Genomic DNA, 25,881 nt, shown 5'->3' with positions numbered 1-25,881 from the left:
TGATCACTTGAGAAAATTGACACCCAAATCTATTTCAGGGGTAAAAAGGCCACATTTTGTGAGTGGTCCAGCAGTGAAACAGTCAATAAGAGAACTGTACCGTGTATTCTGCATTGTGTAGTGTTGCTAACTGCAAGGTGTGGTTCTCTAATTAACTGTTCACTGATGGGTCACTCACAAAATGTGGCCTAAGAGGAAACACTGATTGTATTTGACCCCTATGGGTTTAAATACTTTGCTGGTGTATGCATGCAAAAGTGCAAAAATCAAATGCTCTAACACATTAAAGTATTTCATTTTTACATGTTATAGTCTATTTAATATACTACAACCTATATTAAAATAGTGCATAATACTCAATGCATGGAGATCAAAGTTGAAAAAAAAACAAGTAACTAAAGTTTAGACCTATTTAACATAGTTTTTAAATAAATCAAATACAAACTTTCCATTCTACCGCAGTCCATAAAGCTAAGTAAACCCCTCTTTTTTATTTATTTTTTTGGAAATATGACTTTACATAAGAATAAAAAAAAAATGTTTTATTCTCACCCAGTTAACATTGTTTACTCCTCCCCCTTTCATTTTGTTTTCTGTAGTGTAATGAAGAATAGAGCAGTCCCACATTAGACGGTTTGCGCAAGTGAAGGAAAGCAATCCAAGTAAAAATTCTGATTCAATGTTTACTATTACATCATTGAAACTCCCTTTATGAAAGAAAATGCACATGTGCAATGCTGTGGATGAACACAAGGTTGTAAAAGAATAAATCCTAACATATTGAAACCAGCGAGCCCTGCGGCACAATGAATGATTGGCTGATAGATGGAAATGTCACTAGACCAAAATCACATCTAACATGGTGAGGCAGGCGACAGATTTTCTGTAAGTAAAAAGGGGTAATATGACAAAAATATTTATGAACATCATTCAAATTAATTGCCTCAATAAACAGTTTAATGCTCAATCTATCTGGATGTAATTTACAACATTGCTATCTTTACCATCACTAAAATATAGGAGAAAACTGTATTTTCAGTTAGCAACCACAAGAGAGCATTTCCTTTAACTTACAGCATACAAAATGTCATTGAACCATATATATAGTTTTGTATTGTAATTTCAAATGGCTTTGAACTAAAATAAATATTATAATAGTTATCAGTTTAAACCTATAATTACACTTTTTATTTGCCATATTCTGTGTAACCTTTTGAAAACTGCATGTGTAGTTGTTTCTTCACAGTAAATATCTAAATTCATAAATGGTGCAAGAATCTTCCTTAACTAAAGTTTCTGTGGTAATTAATTGAATGGTACACAGGGTTCTTTTGGCCACATGAAGTCTTGTGAGTGCTGCTGTGCTATTGATCTAGGTGATATGGTGTGAGAAAGCCATTACCAATACTGGCAGATGCATATCTCTATAGCTACTGCTTTTTGTGCTCAAACAGCTCATTTCTTTGTTTGGTAGACTGCACTGGAATGAAAGAACATGAGTTGAATATTTCATGCTGTGCAGATATGTATTATTCATAATCAAACTCTTCAGAAAGGAATAGATAAGAAGGAACAGTGAAAGCTTTAAATGAAGTATTCTCTATAGTTAGCAGAGAGATTGCTGATAGATTTCTTTGGCTATCTTTCTCCTGATATTACAAAGCAAATTACAGACTAGCTGGACAGTACAAATTGAAGGAAACCTGCACAGTAAAATGCAGGGGGTAAAATGAATAAATATGTGTAAGCTATAACATGTACTTAAAAAAAGTATAATACTTTTTTTCTATAATATTTTAAAGCAGACATTGCATACTAAAACTCTTAAAGGGACAGTAACATTTAAATTAAACTGCTTGATTCAGAGAGAGCATGTAATTTTAAACAACTTTCCAATTCACTTATATTATTAAATTTGCTTTGCTTTCTTGTTATCCAAAGAGTAAACATAGATGGGCTTATAGAATCTCAAGCGGCATGCAAGTGTCTTCAGGACTCTATGGCATCAATGTTTGTAACAAGATAACATTGTTACAAACATTGTTGCAAACAATACTGCTTAAAGATTTGTGCCTGTTCCTGAAGTCCTATGAGCCTCCTAGGTTTACTCGTCAACAAAGGATACTAACAGAAGGAAACTAATTTGATAATAGAAGTGAACTGGAAACTTGTTTAAAATGTGTGCTCTATCTGAATCAGGAAAGTTTAATTTTGACTTTGCTGACCCTTTAATTTGGTAGTGATAGATAAAACTTGTTAGATGACCAATTAAAATATTTATACAGACAATGCCTCATCAATCAAGCATGTTTAGCTTTTCAAATGAAATGTCCACTACATAGATAGAGATGGGCGAATGTGCTGAACGTGTAATTTGTTTGGTAGAACAAATAGTCCTGTGGACATTTTTTTGGCCAGTCGAATGTTGATAAGAATAAAAATGTATTAAAATTTTGTAATCAAGGGGGGCGGAGCCAACAGCCGATCATGATGGCCGCATTATACTGAAGCTCCTGCATTATACTGAGGGCCTTTGGAGATATTGTGCCCTAATCTGTCTTGGAGCATAGGATTCTGATGTAGGGCTAATGTACGAAGATTCCACGACCACAATGGCATGTTTATTCTAGCCTATAACGCATTTGATCTGAGGCCCTGACTAACTGTTGTTTGTGAGGCCTTTACACCGGAACTGCGCCTAAGATACGGCCCGCAACCACAGAGCTCTGGGCTGAGTCGATAAAATTTCCGACACCTACGAATTATAAGTGAGATCACTATCCGCTCTGAGACCATGAAGGTAGCTCTGAGCGGCGCAGAAATATTTTCCCTGGTGGACTCCCACTTTTGTAAGTTGTGACTACTGATTATAAGGGGCTTTGAAGCAGCCGAATATGCGGACCAGGATTGGGGCGGAGACTTACCGGACAATAACCCAGGACAGTCAGATGTGCTTGCCAGTGAGAGCGGAGCTTCTGAATTGGGGATGCCTGCTCCTTTGGCCTCTGAGAGAACACCTATGAGAGACAGCCTTACAGACATAGCTCCTGGGGAGGACGCAATATGGCCTACTCCCGCGCTACGAGTCCTGAAGGTGATAGCGGTGGGACTGGGCCCAGAAAGATCTGCAGATACAATGGAGGGTGGTATTCCCTTGTTGAATGGGGCCTTGTCCTCTCGCCAACTCTCAACTAAGATAGTCTCGCTCCTTTGCTCCTTGTCATCTCTCTGTATAACCCAATCTACGTTAGCAGGACACCCTGAACTGCAGTGTCCCTTGCTGTGTCTCGGTATAACCCAACCTGCGTTAGCAGGTCACTCTGAACGGCAGAGATGGCTGGAGGTATGTGAAGGGGCCTCTCATGTTGACACTTGTGTTACGATTGGGATCGGATAAACGTGTAGCAGAGGTTCATGTCATTTCAACACTTTTCAAGCTCCATAGGACGAACATTGTTAACAAAATAGCAGCCTGCTTCTGTTTTTATTTTTTGTCTCTTTCTTGATTACTAGCAGGCTGTGACTGGTTACCCACCCTTATACATTGCTATGACTTTTCTCTTGTTAGTGTTAAGCGGCCAATAAGGCTAATCTTTTTCATCATCTACTTAGAAGCTAGTGGTATTGTACGGTATACCTCATATCCATAGGGAGTGTTTTATTGCACCATTTTACAATGTAAATATACCAATGCTACATATTACATGCTATGGTTCTCTAATATTAAGTGTCCAATACTAGGTCTATCTCATATCCTACTTTATAGGCTGGGTCATTCCACCACCTTAATGTATGAAGCTCTAATAAGATGTGGCGACCTTTAAAGACAATCTTCATAACAACGCAATGGGACCATTGTGTTACCTTAACTCGCTGATTGCTTTTCTATGTGTAGTTGGCTGATGGCTTTTACAATATTGGCTGTGGGCATCTTGTCTTAACATTTTGCCTGTGGGTTAGTGGGGAGCCCCGGGTGAAACACTTACATAAGCGTATGTGAAACTGATGCCATAGCAGTCATATTTCAACCGTAATGAGCATGGGTCTAATGATACTGAAAAACCATTTATATGTGTCTGTCCAGTCCGGGGGTTTGAGGGGGCCCTCGAGGAGGACAAGTATATATTGTCATTACATTTTATTTATGTATCATTATTATTTGTGGTTTTTCCTTCTGGACCAGTGTTCAGGGTCTGGGGGGAGTTCACATAAATGATGGTTAACCCATGAAAATGCAAACTTATGATAAATTCTTATATACAGCAAGAAGAAGGGCTATGTAGGGAAGTGGATCTTACTAACATGGGAAATCTATTTCGTGGTCGCATGACATACTATTTATGAAACACCATTTTCCCACATGATAGATGTAAGATTAAACTACTTAGTCTAGCAAAGTTTTATGGCAAGATCCCTTTACACGGAAGGTGGGCTCTCGGTTATACGAGATGTCCAGAGTTATGTAACCTACAATATCTTAGGGCACGTTATCTCTTAAGGAAAGTTAAGGAATTAATTTAATGTATAGAGCAAATAACACTCATTTTTAATTTTTAATTCTTATACTGTGTTTTACCTAACCATCTATATATTTTCAATGTTGGATATTGTATACTAGTTCACCTCCCCCCCCCCACCATTCATAGAGCCCTCACCAGTGTTCAAATTAGGTGGACTATTTCCGTCACAACTCCTCCCATTTCATGGGAATATAAACTCCCCCTTGGCTAGAATTCACTTACTTATCTCTAGAGTGGGTAAATATAACTCTATATGTGGATATTCTTGTATGTCCTAAATGTATGCTTATTTATCTTAGACACGTTTGTTGGATTTTCATGTTTACTATGTCTAGTGGAGCAGGGGTCCTGCGTGTCCCCAATTGTTATCTTTCATCCTTTAAACCAAATAAAATCTATTAAAAAAATAAATAAAAAAAAATTTTGTAATCAAAATGTTATTTACGGTTTTCTAATGTTATTTTTATTTTCGACTGTTCATAATTAGATCGAATATCCATATTCAAAATTTCAAATGTAACATTTTATTTAACAAATACTATTGAGAAGTTTAATAGTTCATTTGGAAAGGAATTTAGTAAATTGATACATAATAGATACAAATATATCAATTTGAATGTTTCTATTTCAAATATTGGATAATTTGAATATTACATTTGAAAAGAGCTTTAGAAATACTATTACAAATATATAGATTCAAATTTTTAGAATTCAAATATTGCATAGTTCAAATCGAAATATTATAAAAATATGAATAGAATATTACATTTGAAGAAAGCATTAGAAATACTATTACATTAAATGAATGAGAGAATGTTGCACAAACATTAGAAATTCTAAACGAACAAACAAATGTGTTAAAATTAATTACATTTTTCAAAAATTGCAAAAAAACATGCCCACCCCTATACGTATAGTCAATATTATTTTTGTATCTCACTTATAAGCAGAGCTGTATAATAGGACAATACATACAGTATATTAGACAGTGACAATACATAAAATAACACCCTGCTCATGAGTGGCAATCATTAGTGTACACACTGTTATACACTACAGGTAGAAAGGCGTCCATGCTTTCAGTCTAAATGAGTGGGATTTGAAATAAAAGCTGTTGAAGATCAATACAAGTCAGATGGTAGGGGAATGTGATGAATGCATGTTTGGATTTTTTTTCTGTTAGGAAGATTGCAAAAGGACTATGGGAGAATAAAGAAAGTTACTTTCTTTGAATTTTTCAATCTATTATAAATGTGGCTTGTATTCAGTGGGTGTCAAGAATGTTTTTTTTAAGGGGAAAATATATGGTGGCTTAGAAATCAGAAAGAAAGTTCAGGTAGAAATGAGTTTATTCCATTTAGTTTTGAAATCCCATCTGCTGTGGAAATACAGGGGACAGCAACAGACTAGTACAATTTAGGGAATTAGGGGTGGGTGGGATGATGGGTTGGGTGGGAATACAATTATAAGATTGTTTCAGATTTTGAGTATGCAGTGACAGAAAGGTCTTAGGCAGAAAAAGATCGATAAAAAAAGAGGGAATATCTGGAGAAATTTGAGAAGGGGGTTGCGCTATGACTTTTCGGGATTTGGAATCTGACACAGAAAAGCGAATAAATGAATTAAAAAATATAATTGAATCTCTCCATAGATTGTATTAGGCATATATTTTTTACTTTGGCTCAGATACATTGAGTGTATAGCTACAGAGGGATCTTCAACAGTGACATTGTAAATAGTATTTAAAAAAATGAAGGAAGTATTTCTTGGTATGAGCTGAGCACACAGATATAGAAAGATCTTGTGCTTTGAAAGAAGAAATTGAATTTCTGAAATAAATGCAGTATACCCTGGCTTAGATGAGATGAGTGTGTAGCTAAAGTACTGTCTTATCCAGAAAATCGTACACATGTTTTTTTTTCCCTTGCATACTTTACTGCTTCTTTGTATTTTTAATACATCTTATATAAGTGTTTGAGAGTTTGTGTGCATGGCTATTTACATATACATATACAGAGTTGTACTACAGGGGTCTCAGAAGTCTCACACCTCTAGGAATCTCTTCTTACAAAACAGGGCTCGGATTGCAAGGATGTGTATGGATTTGCCTTTATAAATATGATAGCAGGGTCTCCAAGATGCTCACAAAAGGGGATATATACTGAAAATAACTGCAAATATTTGTACAGAAAGGCTGCACAAGTGCAAATCCTTTAGCATGGACTTACCATTGGAGAAGGATGACTCACAGTAACAGAGAATCATCTCTAATTATAATTCTGAATTATACTAGGGGTGTGTGGTGCTTTTAAAATCCAGGGCTGTTGTGTTTATATATACAGTATACATATATATTGGCTGCTATATGTTGCAACCATGTAGTTAAAAACAGTTTTATGTCATCTAAAAACTGTAAGTTAAAGCAAACTGCTTTTTTAAAAAAATTATTATTCTGTTTCTTATTTATTTATTTGAATTTTCTATTTTTGTCAATAAGGTGGAAGAGAAAAGCCGAGGTTTTAACTGTTGCATTATGAAATGAATATTCACCTCATTAATAGAGAAAATGTTTCAGTGTAATGATTAAAATAATAATTGCTGACTGCATGTGTTTGTTTTAAATGAATATTGGTTGTTTACGTATTATTTATCAGCAAATAAAACAAAAATAATCCAGCACAATACTCCAGAGAGTGTATGTGAGCTACTTAGGTCACTGCAAACCCCCAACAACAAAACAACAAAAATGAGCTGCACCACTCAGCTACCAAAAAGGCTTTATTCCATAACAAGGGAGGGAACAGTTACAATACAAGGACTACGTTTCAGGTCCCACACCCTTAATTTAAGTCTGGGGGACTCAATTGTTGTATGTAATATTTGAACATTACACTGAAATATGTAGATGCTACATTCAATATAGGAGTATTAATATTTTTCTATAGAAACATTACAAAATTAGAATGAATGTCTATGTAACAATATCATCTGAATGTTAAAAAAACAATAAATAAAAAAACATAGCATATATTATCACCTAAATAATGAGGAATATTAGGTATATTAAAATAAGATCCTTTATGCTACATTGGGATTTTTAATTAGAATGTTTAGTCAAAATAAATCTTGAACTGTGCATAGATTTCTAAGATTATACATTTAATTATTATATTGTATATTGTTCCCAACATATTTCTATAGAAAATAAAATACTGCTATTTATTCTGGACAGTAATTTTGTCTTCAAAATTAAATTAACCTACTTTTTTGCAGACAGTAACTTTTATGTTTTTTTGTGTGTGATTTATTAGTACTATTGCAGGTGTTGCTTAATAGTATTATTATGTATGATTTCAATTAATGCTTTGCATACATTAATATGAGAACTGAGAAACCTGTTTTAAGAGGTTTTCAGTCTCAAACTGTTGAAATTAGAATCTTAAATGCAAATGGTTCTTGCACATTTAGGGGCATGGGACAGAATTATCAAGAATCATATATTTACAGCATTTAGTAAAGGAACTGACCTATTTTAATGCAATCATTAAATTATATATTATAATAATCCATAAAATGGATATGCACTTGCAGTTACATCTCAAAAGTTAGTTTTTTTTGTTTTTTCCTGATTTCCACAAGAGGGAGCTGGCTTGCTTGTTTACTTTTGAATACTATGAATAATTTGTGGAATGCATTATGTTGATTTGAATTGCAAATGTTAGCTAATCCGAGCTTGCTACCTCGATTAAATTGAATTTATAATTAACATATTAACACAGAACATGTCAGTATTTCTCTCTATATATGTGTATATAAAGAGTAAATTATTAGCATTTAACGGTAAAACACAAACATGGCTTGAAAACATTAAATTAATATAAACAATCACTAGGGAAAAACCCATATATTCAATCAATAGGTAATAATTATATTTTTTACTGATACATTCATTTGTCATTGAATTGGAAATAGTATTTCTGATAATACATATGAAAATGAAATGAGATAGAGAGCTAGTCAGATAGACAGATAGATTAACAGGCAGACAAACAGATAGACAGACAGACAGATAGATAGATGATAGATACATAGATAGATAGATAGAAAACATATAGATATAATCATTTACTTAGGTTAAACTTAGGTTACATACTTTGTGACAACCTTGAGTCAAACTGCCAAAGAATATCTGCAACACTGTCACTATTAGTAACAGGTTCTGAACCAACATACTCATACTAGTAGCTTAAGTACCACAGTAGCTCCCAAATAATAGTGACAGCTATAAGTTTCCATGTAAGTTACTACAGCTTAGTAGAGACAGTATAGTAAAGCCAGTAGTACTCCCACAGGCCCATTTATGGAGTGGCACCGTACACATAGTTGCCAACATTTTAAAACATTTTCTAGAGGCACTTTGTAGCAGAGCCAAGCCCATGTATGGTTTGCATAGCTCCGTCACTCCAATCCACCCCAAAACAAGCAAATAAAATCCCAGTAGTATAATTTAGCAATACTAATTACTTTAAGGGATAGGAAAGTAAAAATTTAATTTTCATGATGCAGAGCATAACATTTTTAAAATTTACTTCTATTATCAAATTTACTTTGTTTTCTTGGGTTTAAAAGAATATATATATATATATATATATATATATATATATATATATATATATATATATACACTCACAAGATGCGTTCAGCTAGTTCCAAACAGCACATTGTTGCTAGGCAACTGACATTAATTATAGTCCAGATTACAAGTGGAGCACCAATGTTTGCGCACAAGCGATCAGAGGATTATCACGGGTGTTTGTGCTAATCAGGCTAATTGCTCGTATCACTAGTTAAAAGTAAACACGACTTCAGAGCTCTGATTAACTTTTTCACAAAACTAAAAAGTTGCACAAAACACATAAAAAATACAGTACAAAGTATAGTTACATGCATAATTACACTTTTTAATAAAAATTATGAAAAACAAATTGCACACAAAAGTTACAAGGGCTCAAACATATGAGGTCTCAGGTGTTAGGAAAAAAAAGCCAGTCAAAGGGCTTTAACATAGAGATGTATATGTTATATATAAACATATAAACACATAAATACATATGTACACATATAGACATATAAACAAGTGCTTTGGAGCCATTTTCTAGTTAAGTACATGAAAACATTTAAAAACATTTTTATGTAATATATTTAATTAAGTATTATACTGGGTATTTACTGTAGGTTTTTCACATTCCAATGTTGCACATGGCAGAACATGTTATAGTATTTGTATTTATATATATATATATATATATATATATATATATATATATATCTGTATATATCTATACCTATATATAATCATCTAGATATAAGTATAGATATATTGTACAATAAAATTTATATATATATATATATATTTTTTTTTTTTCTTTCTTTCTTTATGAATTCATAGAACATATTCTGCTATGTGAAGAACATTGGAATGTGAAATATTTATATTTTCATGTCGGGTTAACACACTCAAGAATATTTGATCAGTTTTTTGCGAGAGTGGAGTGTTTTTTGTTCTCCGTTGACTTCTATGGGGGAATACATGAAGGCGCACACAATATTGTAAGTTTGGCTTTTTGTGCTTGTCGGGTTATCGTGTAAGTGAAAACAGTTTACCTTCAACTCATAATACAAGCTTACTTTGGTGGTATAGGGGTTAAGAAGTGTAAGCTATTGGCGGTATAGGGGTTAGGAAGTTTATTATGGTGGGATTTTGGTGGTTTAAGAGTAAAAGGTTTGGAAGTTATTTTCTGTAGGTTATTGGCTGTTTAGTGGTTAATAGGCTAGGAAGTTTATTGCGGTGGGCTATGGGCTGTTTAGTGGTTAGTTAGTTCACGGTTAGTTTGCGATGGTGGGTTATGGCCGTTTAGGAGTAGCTATTAGGTTGTGTATGATATATTTAAAAGGGATTCTTTATTTTAAATTGCCAATGGGACAATGCTGCTTGGAATATTTGCCATCATCACCACCCATTGCAATGTATAGTAAAATGTCCCTCTGTGATGCTATCTTTAAAAGTAATGTGGGCATTGGACCCCTTTTGAATATATTGCAGCCTTGCAGCATTTTTGATCATCAGGGCTTTAGTCTCAAGCACATAACTAGCATAGGAAGGATACATTTACAAGTACCAAAATAAACAAGCAAGGGTTAATGGAGAACAATATATGTAGGTATGCTAAGGATTAGTTTTTTTATGTTTTACTTTTCAAAAACAAGTAGGTGGCATTTTATTAGGTAAAGATTAATTTCTGATCTTTGCTGTTGCTGTAATTTCCTGCAAAAGGTTACAGGGACATCAAACTGCTAAGTAAAGTACAATGGTTACTATTATTATTATTATTATTATTCTTTATTTATAAAGCGCCAACAGATTCTGCAGCGCTGTTCATAGGTAACAAAGATAAAAGGACAGTACAATATGAGACACCAGACAAAATTTAACAAACAAATACAGAAGGAATTAGGGGCCCTGTTCCCGTGGGAACTTACAATCTAAATGGGTAGGAGGGTGAGAAACAGGAGGTGGGGACTGCAAAGGTGGGAATGATGTTAGTGTGAAGTTAGATGAGGGCAACTATTAGGCAAGTGGAATTCATTAGTTACTGATTTGGTAATAGGCTTCCCTGAACAAGAAAGTCTTTAGGGAGCGTTTAAAGGAGGAGAGGTTGTGGGAAAGTCTGACAGCACGAGGAAGTGTGTTCCAGAGGGTTGGTGCCGCACGTGAGAAGTCCTGTAGTCTAGCATGAGAGGAGGTGATGGTAGAAGAGGCAAGGAGTAGATCATTGTTGGATCTTAGGGGACGGGCTGGAGTATATTTGTTGATGAGTGAGGACAGGTATGGGGGGGCTGCATTGGTAAGTGCTTTGTAGGTCAAAGTGAGAATTTTGAATTTAATTCTGCTGTGAATGGGGAGCCAGTGAAGGACTCACAGAGGGGTGAGGCAGATACAGAGCATCGGGAGAGGTGGATTAGCCTAGCAGAGGCATTTAGGATGGATTGAAGGGGGGAGAGGCGGGAGGGAGGAAGGCCAGTTAGTAGGTTGTTACAGTAGTCAAGCCGGGAAATTACTAGGGAATGGATTAGCTGTTTATTAGTTTCAGCGTTCAGAAAAGGACGAATTTTGGAGATATTGCGTAGGTGGTTGCGACAGGATGAAGAGAGCGATTGGATTTGGGGTATGAAGGACAGATTGGAGTCGAGTGCAACTCCAAGGCAGCGGACTTGGGGTGATGGGGAGATAGTGGTGTCACCGACAGTGATAGTAAAGTTAGAAACTGGAGTAGAATTAGTTGGGGGATTAGAAGAAGCTCAGTCTTGGACATGTTGATTTTTAGGTGGTGAGAGGCCATCCAGGAAGAATAAATAAATAGAGAAGAGTAGAGGGCCTAGAACAAAGCCTTGAGGTACTCCAACAGACAGAGGTAGTGGAGAGGATGAGTCACCAGCAAATGAGACAGAAAAGGACCTATTAGAGAGATAAGAGTGGATCCAGGAGAGGGCAATGTCACAGAGCCCAAGGGAGCTGAGAGTCCGTAAGAGGAGGGGATGGTCAGCAGTGTCAAAGGCAGCAGAAAGGTCAAGTAAGATAAGTATAGAATAGTGGCCATTGTTTTTATCAGAAAGAAGATTGTTAGTAACCTTGGTGAGGGCAGTCTCAGTTGAGTGTTGGGGATGGAAGCCAGATTGTAGGGGGTCAAGCAGTGAGTTGGAGGATAGGAAGTGTGTTAGGCGATCGAAAACTAGTTTTTCCAGGACTTTAGAAGCTAGCGGAAGTAGTGATATGGGGCGGTAGTTTGCAGGAGAATTGGGGTTGAGGGAGGGTTTTTTGAGGATGGGGTGACCTTTGCATGTTTGAAGGATGATGGAAATGAACCAGTAGTAAGGGATCGGTTGAATATGTGAGTAAGAGCTGGGGTGAGGGTAGAGGACAGAGAGGGTATTAGATGTGAAGGGATAGGGTCAAGGGGGCATGTAGTGAGGTGTGAGGAAGATATTAGGGAACTCACTTCATTCTCAGTGGTTGGGGGGAAGGTACTGAGAGGTTTGGAGGGGGTGACCGGGGGCGCAGTTGAAAGGTTGCAGTCTTGTGGTGGGATGTTGCTTCTGATGGTAAGTGTTTTGTTGAAAAAGTAATCTGCCAAGTCTTGAGCACTAAAGTCAGATGAGGGGAGTGGTGCAGGTGGATAGAGGAGAGTGTTGAAAGTGGAGAAGAGACGTTTAGGGTTTGAGGAGTGAGAAGATATGAGAGAAGAGAAGTAGTTTTGCTTGGCTAAGTGAAGGGCAGAGGAGTAAGAATAAAGAATGAACTTATAGTGTAGGAAATCGTGTTCAGAGCGGGATTTCCTCCAGGCACGTTCAGCAGCATGGGAGCATTTTTGTAGATAGCGTGTTTGCTGAGAGTGCCAGGGCTGGAGCTGACTACGTGGGGTTTTGCGTATTTGTGGAGGAGCAAGGGTGTCGAGTGCAGAGGAAAGAGTATTGTTATAGTGGTTTGTAGCAAGGTCAGGGCAGGATACCATGGAAGTGTGGGGAAGGCGTTTTTGAATAAGGTTAGAAAGTTGGAGAGGATCCACAGTGTGCAGAGTTCTACAGGTGCGGAGGCGGGGGGTAGAAATAGGTTTAGCCTGTACATTGAGATTATAGGTGAGCAGATGGTGGTCTGATATGGGAAATGTGCGACAGGTGACATCAGAAGGGGAGCAGAGGTAGAAGAATACCAGATCAAGAGAGTGTCCGTCACGGTGAGTAGGGAATAGGGTGAATTGTGAAAGACTAAAGGAGTTTGTGAGTGAGAGAAGTTTAGAGGCAGCAGGGGTAGATGGGTTATCAATGGGGATGTTGAAGTCCCCTAAGATTAGAGCAGGTGTATTTGTAGAGAGAAAGTGAGAAAGACAGGCAGCAAAGTTGTTGAGGAATTGGGAGGTTGGTCCAGGGGGGCGATAGATAACTGCCACATTGACGGAGAGGGGGGAGAAAATGCGGATGCAATGGACTTCAAAGGAGGAGAAGGAGAGAGATGGATGAGGATGGAGGTGCTGATAGGAGTAGGAAGGGGACAGTAAGATTCCAACACCGCCACCATTCTAAAGATTCTAAATTGGAGACCGCCGTGCGTTAGAGCAGCAATGGAAGCAGTGTCAGAGGAAGAAAGGCAGGTTTCAGTAATTGCTAGAAGATTGAAAGCGTTAGAAACAAACAGGTCGTGAACAGTTGTAAGTTTGTTACAGACAGAGCGTGCATTCCAGAGGGCACAAGAAAAGAGAGGGGATAAGCGCTGTGGGTTAATGGAGATGAGATTGTTGGGATCACGTGACCTTGAGTTTGTATTGTGGGGGACTGAGCGAGAGTGTATGAGTGTGGTGATTGCTGCAGGGCCAGGGTTAGGAGAGATGTCACCACAAGCAAGCAGTAGTAGCAGTGAGAGTGACAGAAGGTGAGAGTGAGACTTGTAGGAGCGCGTATGACTAGACACAGGAGAGTAAAATGGGGAAGTATTGCTAAGGAAACAAAGTAGTTCATGAGAGGACAGCATAGGGGATGAGAGGAGGGAGGGAGAGATAAGGATAGTGTGGGGATTATTGATGTTATAAGGGCATGCATTGAGTTTTAGGAAGATGGCAGACAGAAAGATCAGAAAGGACATAGAGAGCATTGTGCAGGTGTACAGTTAGTAAGGATTACCTGTTAGTGGGGTCTGCAGTTTCCCAACTCCATTTCTTAACTCGGCCACTTATAATTCAGAGCCACTTTGAATTTCAGAGCCAAGGCTTCACAGAGCCAGCTCTCAGCTGTATATAGTGATCAAATTAGGGTTGGAATGATTTGATTCAAGGCAGCTGTGATTACAAGTAGACTAGTTAGGAAGACTGGAGTTACACACTTGTAAATTAGATGGGGGGGGGGTGAGCAAATGGCTGGGGGATGCACACAGAAATTATACAATGGAGCTGATAACAATTATACAGAAAAAGTCATAAATTTAGACATCAGAGGAAATGCATAACAACCAGGGTATGAAATGCAGAGAAAGAAATGCATACCAGTATATTGAAAAAACATTAAAGGGACGTGGGATAACAACCAGGGCATAACATGCAGAGAAAGAAATGCATACCAGTATATTGAAAAAACATTAAAGGGACATGGGATAACAACCAGGGCATAAAATGCAGAGAAAGAAATGCATACCAGTATATTGAAAAAACATTAAAGGGACATGGGATAACAACCAGGGCATAAAATGCAGAGAAAGAAATGCATACCAGTATATTGAAAAAACATTAAAGGGACGTGGGATAACAACCAGGGCATAAAATGCAGAGAAAGAAAAGCATACCAGTATATTGAAAAAACATTAAAGGGACATGGGATAACAACCAAGGCATAAAATGCAGAGAAAGAAATGCATACCAGTATATTGAAAAAACATTAAAGGGACATGGGATAACAACCAGGGCATAAAATGCAGAGAAAGAAATGCATACCAGTATATTGAAAAAACATTAAAGGGACGTGGGATAACAACCAGGGCATAAAATGCAGAGAAATAAATGCATACCAGTATATTAAAAAAACATTAAAGGGACGTGGGATAACAACCAGGGCATAAAATGCAGAGAAAGAAATGCATACCAGTATAATGAAAAAAACATTAAAGGGACATGGGATAACAACCAGGGCATAAAATGCAGAGAAAGAAATGCATACCAGTATATTGAAAAAACATTAAAGGGATGTGGGATAACAACCAGGGCATAAAATGCAGAGAAAGAAATGCATACCAGTATATTGAAAAAACATTAAAGGGACGTGGGATAACAACCAGGGCATAAAATGCAGAGAAAGAAATGCATACCAGTATATTGAAAAAACATTAAAGGGACGTGGGATAACAACCAGGGCATAAAATGCAGAGAAAGAAATGCATACCTGTGGAGAGATGAGATGATGAATAGTTAGAACAATGCTTTATGTTGTTAGTAGAGCATTCTAGATGATAGCATTATGGATTTAACTCCATTTCTTAACTCTGCCACTTATAATTCAGAGCCAAGGCTTCCCAGAGCCAGCTCTCAGCTGTATATAGTGATCAAATTATCATCCTATTGTTTTCCCTTATGTGTCTGCAGCTGTCTTCAAATTCATTGTCTTATTTTAACCTCTTAAATATAGTAATAAAGTTCCAAATCCTTACACTGGGTTCCGCCATCTTAGAGTTTATATTTGTTATGTAACTTTTAAATTGTGCAAAAAACTGCAAAAATATAACATTTCCACTTTCTTTTATAAGAGCTAAATTGAAATGAAAGTTACAGCTGTCAAAAAGCCAGTAACATTACAAATGATCTTACTTCACTGCAATTACACTAAATGGTTGACCCAATTTCCTCAGGGCATTTAGAGGACAATTAAAGTTCTAACATAACAAGCTCTAATATGTAATGCTAGCATTAGCAACCCTGCAAATCTATGTGTTTAACCCCCACACATCTGTTAAGCAATTTTTTACTGGTCCCCATCAGAAATGTCCAGTGACCCAATTAGCAGCCACAGTCGCACAGCATGGTCTGTAGATTAGTAGGGCAACTAGTGACAAAATGACATGCTGTAACAAATTATAGTGTGCCATTTTTTAACTACAATGGCCAATTGATCGTACCTTCATCATCTTCCTGCTACAATTTTTTTAATGGCTGACCAAATACCCACAGTCTCATTAACTCCAAACATTATTCTTATGTGATCCCAATGCTGCAAGCCCCTGCTACATAGCAACACATTACTGACCTCACCAACATAACCTCCCATAAGTAATCAACCTCCCATAGAATCCCTCCTCTTCGCCCTAATACTGTATCTAACTCATTTAAGCAGAAACTGTTTTGACCTTTAGACCAACCATCCACAATTTGTATTAGTTAACCTGATTTAACAATCAGAATTTCTAAATTTATTATAAATAAGGGATGAACTATTTAGATAAATAGAAGAGATCAAAGAGTGGTATTTTTATTTTTTACTTTGTGGGGTTTCATGTTACATGGGTTATTTTTTATGGGGAGGGTTTTTCACACAAGATAAGTTAAGCAGGGGGTTTAGCTTTGGTGAGCAATTATCAAATATGGTTTTACAGATTGCATGGGGAATTAATTTGAGTTAAGGGGACAGTTATGATGAAGAATCAGGTTAAATGCACTTGAAGAGTTGGTTGAATTGCTTTTGATGGGGGAGATAATTGCATGTATGTATTGGGTAATTATAAAGCACAGCTAATCACCTGTAAGAGTCTCAAGGCACTGCTTATTTTATCAAACTTGGAAGGATGAAAGGCTGAGTGGACCTCACCGGGATCAAACCTTAGCATGCTGAGCTATCTGTCTGGCACCGGAGAAGAATTGCAAATGAGTATTACAGAGCTAATTGAGGTATACTGATTGTGACATGTATGTGTGAGATATCACATAGGGGAGTTGTAAAGAGTTAAAGGGGTTTGAAATAGGGGATTGTGATTTTGTTTTAGGTAGATCACAGAAAATATAAAAATATGCATATATAAGTGAATTTTGAACCACCACCATTTCTTTGAGTAAGTGGCCCCTGAAGCAGTTATAACTTTAATTTTTTGATAATACAAGTATACTGCACAAATGCTTCTGTTCCAAATTGTAATGCACACATGCACATTTTTATTTTAATTACACTGGGGGTAATTTTAAAGAGGTTGCAGTTAGGGTTAATTTAAAGTGACATACTTGCAGTGATAAAACAATTCTGGTATCTTTCTATAGAATAACATATCAGTGGAATGAAAACATTTTTCAACAATTACACACCTTCTTTACTGCAATTGATTTTTAATAGCTCACATAGCAAACCCAGACAGCAAGATACTGTAGGAAAAAGGGAAACCAAAGTTGCTGTTCATGCATGTAAACAGTGGGACAAAGAGGGTAGCCTGAACACAGATACTAGACAGTTCAAACTCACTTGAAATATTCAATTCAATATGGGCTTTATATTGATGGGTTGGCCTTATAGAAGTTGCACATGGAGCTATAAATAAAAGGCAGTGAAGGTGTTCATTTATACTGAGCTCCATTTATGAAGCTGCATAAGTAGGTTCACACATGTAAGCCGCAACCAAAAGTTAACAAGCATCCATCATACAACCGCTGCTCCTTAACGTATCCACAATCTCAGAGGTTGCAGATGTCAGACAACCCAGCATTGTTCATCTGGAATGACTGACAAGCCCTGCTCTTATGCACTTTGTTGCCCGAGATTAAATGATGGGATTAAACCTTTAATTCCAGCAGCTGATGCTGCTCTATAGACCAAAATGACATATATAAGAACCTTGTCGGCATGCAGAATAATAAATCCAGGCAATTTATAAACATCTTTATTTCTAAACCTGTTCATATGCTCTCACTTAACAAAGTCTTTATTTTATTATGACCAACATCACCTAGTGATTATAATTCTTAAAGGGATTATTTTACATGTAGGACTGTCAAAAAGTGTAAAAACTATCACCTAGATTACAAGTTTTGCGTTAGAGGCTATGCGGTGCTAACGAGCAGTTTTGTCTCACCGCTCACTTATCTGCAGCGCTGGTATTACGAGTTTTTACAAACCCGTCGTTAAAAGACAAGAAGTGAGCATAGAGCAAAATTTTGGTCGTACATGCTCGTGCACAATTTCCCCATAGTAATCAACGGGGAAAGCTGGCTGAGAAAAAGTCTAACACCTGCAAAAAAGCAGCGTAAAACTCAGTAACGCAGCCCTATTGATTCCTATGGGGAAATAAAAGTTATGTCTACACCTAACACCCTAACATGAACCCGAGTCTAAACACCCCTAATCTTACACTTATTAACCCCTAATATGCCGCCCCCGACATCGCTGACACCTAAATTATATTATTAACCCCTAATCTGCCGCTCCGGACACCGCCACCACCTACATTATAGTTATGAACCCCTAATCTGCTGCCCCCAACACCGCCGCCACCTACATTATATTAATTAACCCCTAATCTGCCGCCCCCAATGTCGCCGCCACCTACCTACACTTTTTACCCCAAATCTGCCGCCCCCAACGTCACCGCCACTATATTAAAGTTATTAACCCCTAAACTTAAGTCTAACCCTAAACCTAACACCCACTAACTTAAATATAATTTAAATAAATCTAAATAAATATTCCTATCATTAACTAAATTATTCCTATTTAAAACTAAATACTTACCTATAAAATAAACCCTAAGCTAACTACAATATAACTAATAGTTACATTGTAGCTAGCTTAGGATTTATTTTTATTTTACAGGCAAGTTTGTATTTATTTTAACTAGGTAGAATAGTTATTAAATAGTTATTAACTATTTAATAACTACCTAGTTAAAATAAAGACAAATTTACCTGTAAAATAAAACCTAACCTAAGTTACACTAACACCTAACACTATAATATAAATAAATTAACTAAATTAAATACAATTACCTAAATTAAATTAAATTAGCAAAAGTACAAACCCCCCCCCCCCCCACTAAATTACAGGAAATAATAAACAAATTACAGATATTTAAACTAATTACACTTAATCTAATTGCCCTATCAAAATAAAAAAGCCCCCCCAAAATAAAAAAACCCTAGCCTAAACTAAACTACCAACAGCACTTAAAAGGGCCTTTTGCGGGGCATTGCCCCAAAGTAATCAGCTCTTTTACCTGTAAAAAAAAATACAAACAACCCCCCCAACAGTAAAACCCAAAACCCACACAACCAACCCCCCAAATAAAATACTATCTTAAAAAACCTAAGCTTCCCATTGCCCTGAAAAGGGCATTTGGATGGGCATTGCCCTTAAAAGGGCAGTTAGCTCTTTTGCCGCCCAAAGTCCCTAACCTAAAAATAAAACCCACCCAATACACCCTTAAAAAAACCTAACACTAACCCCCTGAAGATCGACTTACTGGGATACATCTTCATCCAAGCCGGGTCGAAGTCCTCAACGAAGCCGGGAGAAGTCTTCATCCAAGCCGGGCGAAGTGGTCCTCCAGACGGGCAGAAGTCTTCATCCAGACGGCATCTTCTATCTTCATCCATCCGGCGCGGAGCAGGTCCATCTTCAAGACATCCGACGCGGAGCATCCTCTTCATCCGGAGTCTTCTTACTGAATGAAGGTACCTTTAAGTGACATCATCCAAGATGGCGTCCCTTAGATTCCGATTGGCTGATAGAATTCTATCAGCCAATCAGAATTAAGGTAGAAACATCAATAGGATTGAAGTTCAATCCTATTGGCTGATCCAATCAGCCAATAGGAATGAGCTTGCATTCTATTGGCTGATTAGAACAACCAATAGAATGCTAGCTCAATCCTATTGGCTGATTGCATCAGCCAATAGGATTTTTTCTACCTTAATTCCGATTGGCTGATAGAATGTTACACTCATATAAACATAAATATATATTTTTAATATTAATACACTTGTTTTAAAATGGTTGAAAGGAATACGGTATATGACAAGGTGTTTGACTGGGAAGGCTCCATTGTATATGACCAAATATGTACAGTATATGTGACAAACAGCTTCTCAACTTGTCCACCTTCACTGCATTCGGGCAGTGGATCTTTTGATCCGCTGGCCCCGTTTGTAAACCCGCCCCTTTATTTGCGCGAGTGAAGGGACTGTCAATCACCAAGAGTGAGCAAGCTTTCTGTGATTTCTCTGAGGTGGCGAGGAGTTTAAGAAGCAGTGGTCTAATGACTGCTGCTTCTTACAACATATGCAAACCTGCCCGCAAGGGCTCCGGAGCAGCACTTGCTGCTTTGTACATGGAGCCCTTGATATGTTGGAACAGATATTAAAAGATATTAACTCTACATTTCTTGTGTTTTTTTCTAAATGTAATGTCTACTTCTATCGAATCCACTAATTAACACGACACCAGCATTTTTCTACAGTAGATAAATAAAATATACAATAATTCACTTAGCAGTATTAGCAGGGGCAGATGGGTGCACATTTTGTGCAGTCAGAATGTTAACCAGTTTCATAACAATAGATAAATCATTTTTTCAAACTGATTTGTTCAAATTGCATATGCATTTCTCTTGCACATAACCTAGTACATTTTACATTTCATATTGTTAATATTAATGTGCCATACTTATCAAAGCAACTTTCTTTTTTAGTGTGATGTGTTTTAACACTTCCCTGCAGGTGGTTCAGAAATTCCCTAGCAATCGGATTAGCAATACATAAATACGACTGTTTGAACATGCAACCTGGTGTGACTTACAGGTGTATTCAAAGGTCAAATGTTTCCTTGGAAACTTTGTCAGAAACAAATGATTATTATGATTATTATGATGTAGGAAAAGTAAACTGATGAAACTAGATACTTTTTAGGTAAAGCTATGATACATTAATGAGGAATATGTGAAGCAGTTGTAGATGCTGTAACTGAGAAAAAGCTGATTTTAGATATTTTTCTCAAGAAATAATTCTTTATGTTTTATTGTGTGCAATTTATGTTACATATTTAAATTATAGAATACTTTTCATAACATGGCAGAGATAGATTGTTTTCTTTATTCTCTGTTTATTAAAGGGACATTAAAATAAAAATTTTGCTCCCCAATACGTTTAACAACATACACACACATATATATAATTTATTTTGAAGCAAATTTTTGGTGGATTTAGAAAATCCGCCCAAAGAAAGAATACACTTATAGCACTCAAGAGCTATCAGTATATCTATAACATCACTTGGGTGATGAAATAATTATCAGTACTTTACAACAAGTCTTTAATAGGTAATTGTCAGAGGTAGGTAGAAAGGAATGATAAAATATATCTTTTATTTACTTTATTATATTAAAAAGGGGGGAAAAAACCACACACAATTAAAAATACACACAATCTAGTCTAATGCGTAAAGTTACCCAGTATGTCTAATATTGTTTGATGAACTCACCAAACAATATTAGACATATTGGGTAACTTTACGCATGAGTCTAGATTGCGTGTATTTTTAATTGTGTGTGGTTTTTTCCCCCCTTTTTAATATAATAAAGTAAATAAAAGTTATATTTTATCATTCCTTTCTACCTACCTCTGACAATTACCTATTAAAGACTTGTTGTAAAGTACTGATAATTATTTCATAATAATTGAGTGCTATAAGTGTATTCTTTCTTTGGGCGGATTTTCTAAAGCCACCAAAAATTTGCTTCAAGTTTAGACAAATACACAGCACCACTGACTCATTTACTCTGTATTAACAGAGTTTATAATAACATTATTAAATATTGAAGTTATGAAGAGCTCTTTCTACAAAGTTAAATAAGAAGTAGTGCCATTGGTTTTTTGTAAATTCACAAATATAATTTATTTTGCCTATTGTTATTGAAATTTAACTCTCAAAGGGCTAGATTACAAGTGACACACTATTAAGTGCTTTCGCTTAAGCTCAAACTTTGCTAGAAGTAAGCTTTTTTAGTTTAGTTTATTTCTATTTAGTATTTCAATAACACACATTGAGGTTGGAAATTCTTCATGTGACACCATGTTAGACCCAAATAGTAAAACAAGATATTTTTTTATTAACTATCAGGAGTTTTGCGTTACGGTTTTAACGCTGAAAAAATTTCAGTGTAAAAACAGTAATGCAGCCATTACGAGTCTTGTCGGTATAGCTATACTGCAAACATTTTAGCCTGTAATGCAATGTCAACCACGCACTCAAAAAAATGATGTTTGCATGGGATTTCTATAGCACCGGTATTATAAGTTGTGCGGTGAAGCTAAAATTCTTGCTTTCCAGCCCATACCGACACAATCCATTTTGCTATCTGAGACCAGTAGTTATGAGTTTTGCGCCACAAAAATGTTTCACAAAACTCATAACTAAACTGTTACAAAGTACACTAACACCCATAATATTAACCCCTATTCTGCCACTCCCCGCCACCGCCGCCACTATAATAAAGCTATTAACCCCTATTCCACCGCTCCCCGACATCGCCGACACTATATTATAGTTATTAACCCCTATTCCGCCGCTCCCCGACACTAATAAAAGTTATTAACCCCTAAACCTCTGGCCTCCCACATCACCGCCACTAAATAAACCTATTAACCCCTAAACCACCAGCCCTCCACATTGCAATAAAAATAAATTAAACTATTAACCCCTAAACCTAACAACCCCATACTTTATATTAAAATTACAATATCCCTATCTTAAAATAAATAAAAACTTACCTGTGAAATTAGAAAAAACTAAGTTTAAACTAACAATTAACCTAACATAACTATAATACTAAAATTAAAATAACTACCAATTACATAAACTAAATTACACATTAAAAAAAAACCCTAACACTACAAAAAAAATTAAGTCTAAAATTACAAAAAATACTAAAAAACTAAAAATAACAAACACTAAATTACGAAAAAAAAACGAAATTATCAAAAATAAGAAAAATTACACCTAATCTAATAGCCCTATACAAATAAAAAACACCCCCTAGCCTACAATAAACTAACAATAGCCCTTAAAAGGGCCTTTTGTAGGACATTGCCCTAAAGAAATCAGCTCTTTTACCTGAAAAAATAAATAAAAAAAAACAACAGTAAAACCCACCACCCAACCAACCCCCCAAAATAACTAGACTAACTCTATCAAAAACCTAAGCTACCCATTGCCCTGAAAGGGTATTTGTATGGGCATCGCCCTAAAAATGGCATTTAGCTCTTTTACATTGCCCCATCCTATTGGCTTTTTTGAATTTCAAAAATCAAATCAGTCAATAGGAATGCAAGGGACCCCATTTTGAAAAGGCTCCCTTGCATTGAAGATCCAGTGTACGGCGGTGACCGTATGAAGAGGATGCTCCATGATGTCTTAAAGGACGGACCCGCTATGCACCGCCGGGATGAAGATAGAAGATGAGGCCTGGATGAAGATAGAAGACGTCGCCTGTATGGATGAAGACCTCATCGCCTGGATGAAGACTTCTCACCGCCTGGATGTCTGGACTTCAGAAACTGTGAGTGGATCTTTGGGGTTAATGTTAGTTTTTTAATAATCTTTTTGGGTGGGTTTATTTTTTAGATTAGGGTTTGGGCTTTATGTAAAAGAGCTGAATGCCCTTTTCAGAGCAATGTAAAAGAGCTGAATGCGCTTTTCAGGGCAATGGGTGGCTTAGGTTTTTGTTAGAGTTAGTTTTTTTATTTTGGGGGTTGTTTGGGTGGTGAGATTTACTGTTTGTATTTTATTTCAGGTAAAAGAGCTGATTTATTTAGGGCAATGCCCTACAAAAGGCCCTTTAAAGGGCTATTGTTAGTTTATTGTAGGCTAGGGGGTGTTTTTATTTGGGGGGGCTTTTTATTTTTATAGGATTATTAGATTAGATGTAAATGTTTTTATTGTTGATCATTTCGTTTGTTATTTTTCATAATTTAGTGTTTAAATAAATCAAAATTATTCAACCCCCATAACAAATCGGGTATATTGTCAAACAGACTTTTAGATGTTTGCAATGAACATATCAAACAAAAGCAATTGAAATGGCTCACCACGACAAAAGCTTCAAGTGGTTTCCCCAAATTCAACTGAAAATGCAACTTTTATTGAATTCTGCAGTCTCAAAATTATTCAACCCTTCATGGAAAGCATCTTTAGAATTTAGTAGATTACCCTTTTTCTGTTATGGCCTGCTGCAAATTAGATGCAACACCAGACACCAGCTTCTAGCAGCATTCCTGAGGAATCTTAGCCCATTCCTCATTAGCAATGGCCTCAAGTTCAGTAACACTCTTGGGTTTGTGTGCTCCAACCACTGCCTTCAAATTTCAACAGAGATTTTCTATGGGGTTCAAGTCAGGAGACTGTGATAGCCACTGTAGAATCTTCCAGGACTTCTTTTGCAACCAAGCCTTGGCGGAATCTAAAGGTATGCTTGGGTTCATTGTCCTGTTGGAAGGTCCAATGATGCCCAAGCTTCAGCTTCCTCACAGTCGACATGATTTTTTGTCCTATGATTTCCTGATACTTTAATGAATCCATCTTGCCTTCTACAAGCTGCAGGTTTCCAGTGCCAGAGGATGCAAAGCATCCCCAGAGCAATACCGAGCCACCACCATGCTTAAAGGGACATAATACTCATATGCTAAATCACTTGAAACTGATGCAGTATAACTGTAAAAAGCTGACAGGAAAATATCACCTGAGCATCTCTATGTAAAAAAGGAAGATATTTTACCTCACAATCTCCTCAGCTCAGCAGAGTAAGTTCTGTGTAAAAAGTTATACTCAGCTGCTCCCAGCTGCAGGTAAAAAATTTTAAAAAAATGAAGAAATGAACAGCAGCCAATCAGCATCAGCAGTGCTGAGGTCATGAACTCTTACTGTGATCTCATGAGATTTGACTTAACTCTCATGAGATTTAATAGTAAGCTTCCTTTACCTGATTGGTGAAATAATATGAGAGTGCACGATGCTAGTCCCTTCAGATGTCCCAGGACAAACACACTAAAATGCTGCTTAGAAATCCTTTACAATGGGAGGTGGCTACTGAGGAACTTTTGAGGTAAAATATCTTTCTTTTTTACATAGAGATGTTCAGGTGATATTTTCTAATCAGCTTTTTACAGCTATGCTGCATCACTTTCAAGTGTTTAAACATTTGGGTATTATGGCCCTTTAACTGTAGGTAGAGTGTTATTTTCAGCATATGCTTCATTATTCCTCCTCCAGACATTCCACTGATCCATCAGGCTGATAAGTTTCAATTTTGTTTCATCGCTCCACAGAACAGAATTCCAAAACTTCTGTGGCTTACTTATATGATTTTGAGCCTATTGGAGCTGACTTTTTCTTGTGCTTTTGGATCAGTAAGGGTGTACATCTTGGAGTTCTGGCATTTTGTATAGAAGAAGAGATCATCTCCCTTCACAAACAAGAAACAGGAGACTTGATGGGCCTTTTTGGTTCTTATCAACCATCAAATTCTATGTTCTATGCTTATATATATATATACACACACACACACACACACACAAAGTTTTGTTTAGCACACCTTACAGTAAGAGTTTAAAAACAGCACATCTTTGGTACAACCAATGAGACCAAATAGTTACACACAACAGGGGAAAACAGGGGGTATTGACACACATCCACTTGCAAATAAACAAAACATTTTTAAATGCTGCAAACTTTGCCTGAAAAAACATGGGTTAGGTGCTTTAACCAATGGAAGGTGGTCAGTCTCCCTTTTTTTAAAAACAAA

At 36.7% G+C, this 25,881-nt stretch overlaps 1 long non-coding RNA gene across 1 annotated transcript in view; it reads left to right on the top strand.

Annotated features, from left to right (window-relative positions):
• The window catches only part of LOC128645078 (uncharacterized), a 113,597-nt gene extending 111,090 nt beyond the window's left edge, over positions 1-2,507 (top strand). The window contains exons 2-3 of the long non-coding RNA XR_008400073.1: positions 600-862; positions 2,465-2,507. This is a non-coding gene — a long non-coding RNA (uncharacterized LOC128645078). The remainder of the gene's footprint in view (positions 1-599; positions 863-2,464) is intronic.
• Positions 2,508-25,881: the final 23,374 nt, after the last annotated feature.

Source organism: Bombina bombina, chromosome 1, assembly GCF_027579735.1.
Source record: "Bombina bombina isolate aBomBom1 chromosome 1, aBomBom1.pri, whole genome shotgun sequence".
In the NCBI taxonomy this organism is placed as follows: domain Eukaryota; kingdom Metazoa; phylum Chordata; class Amphibia; order Anura; family Bombinatoridae; genus Bombina; species Bombina bombina.
This window is presented reverse-complemented; position numbering and strand designations above follow the sequence as displayed.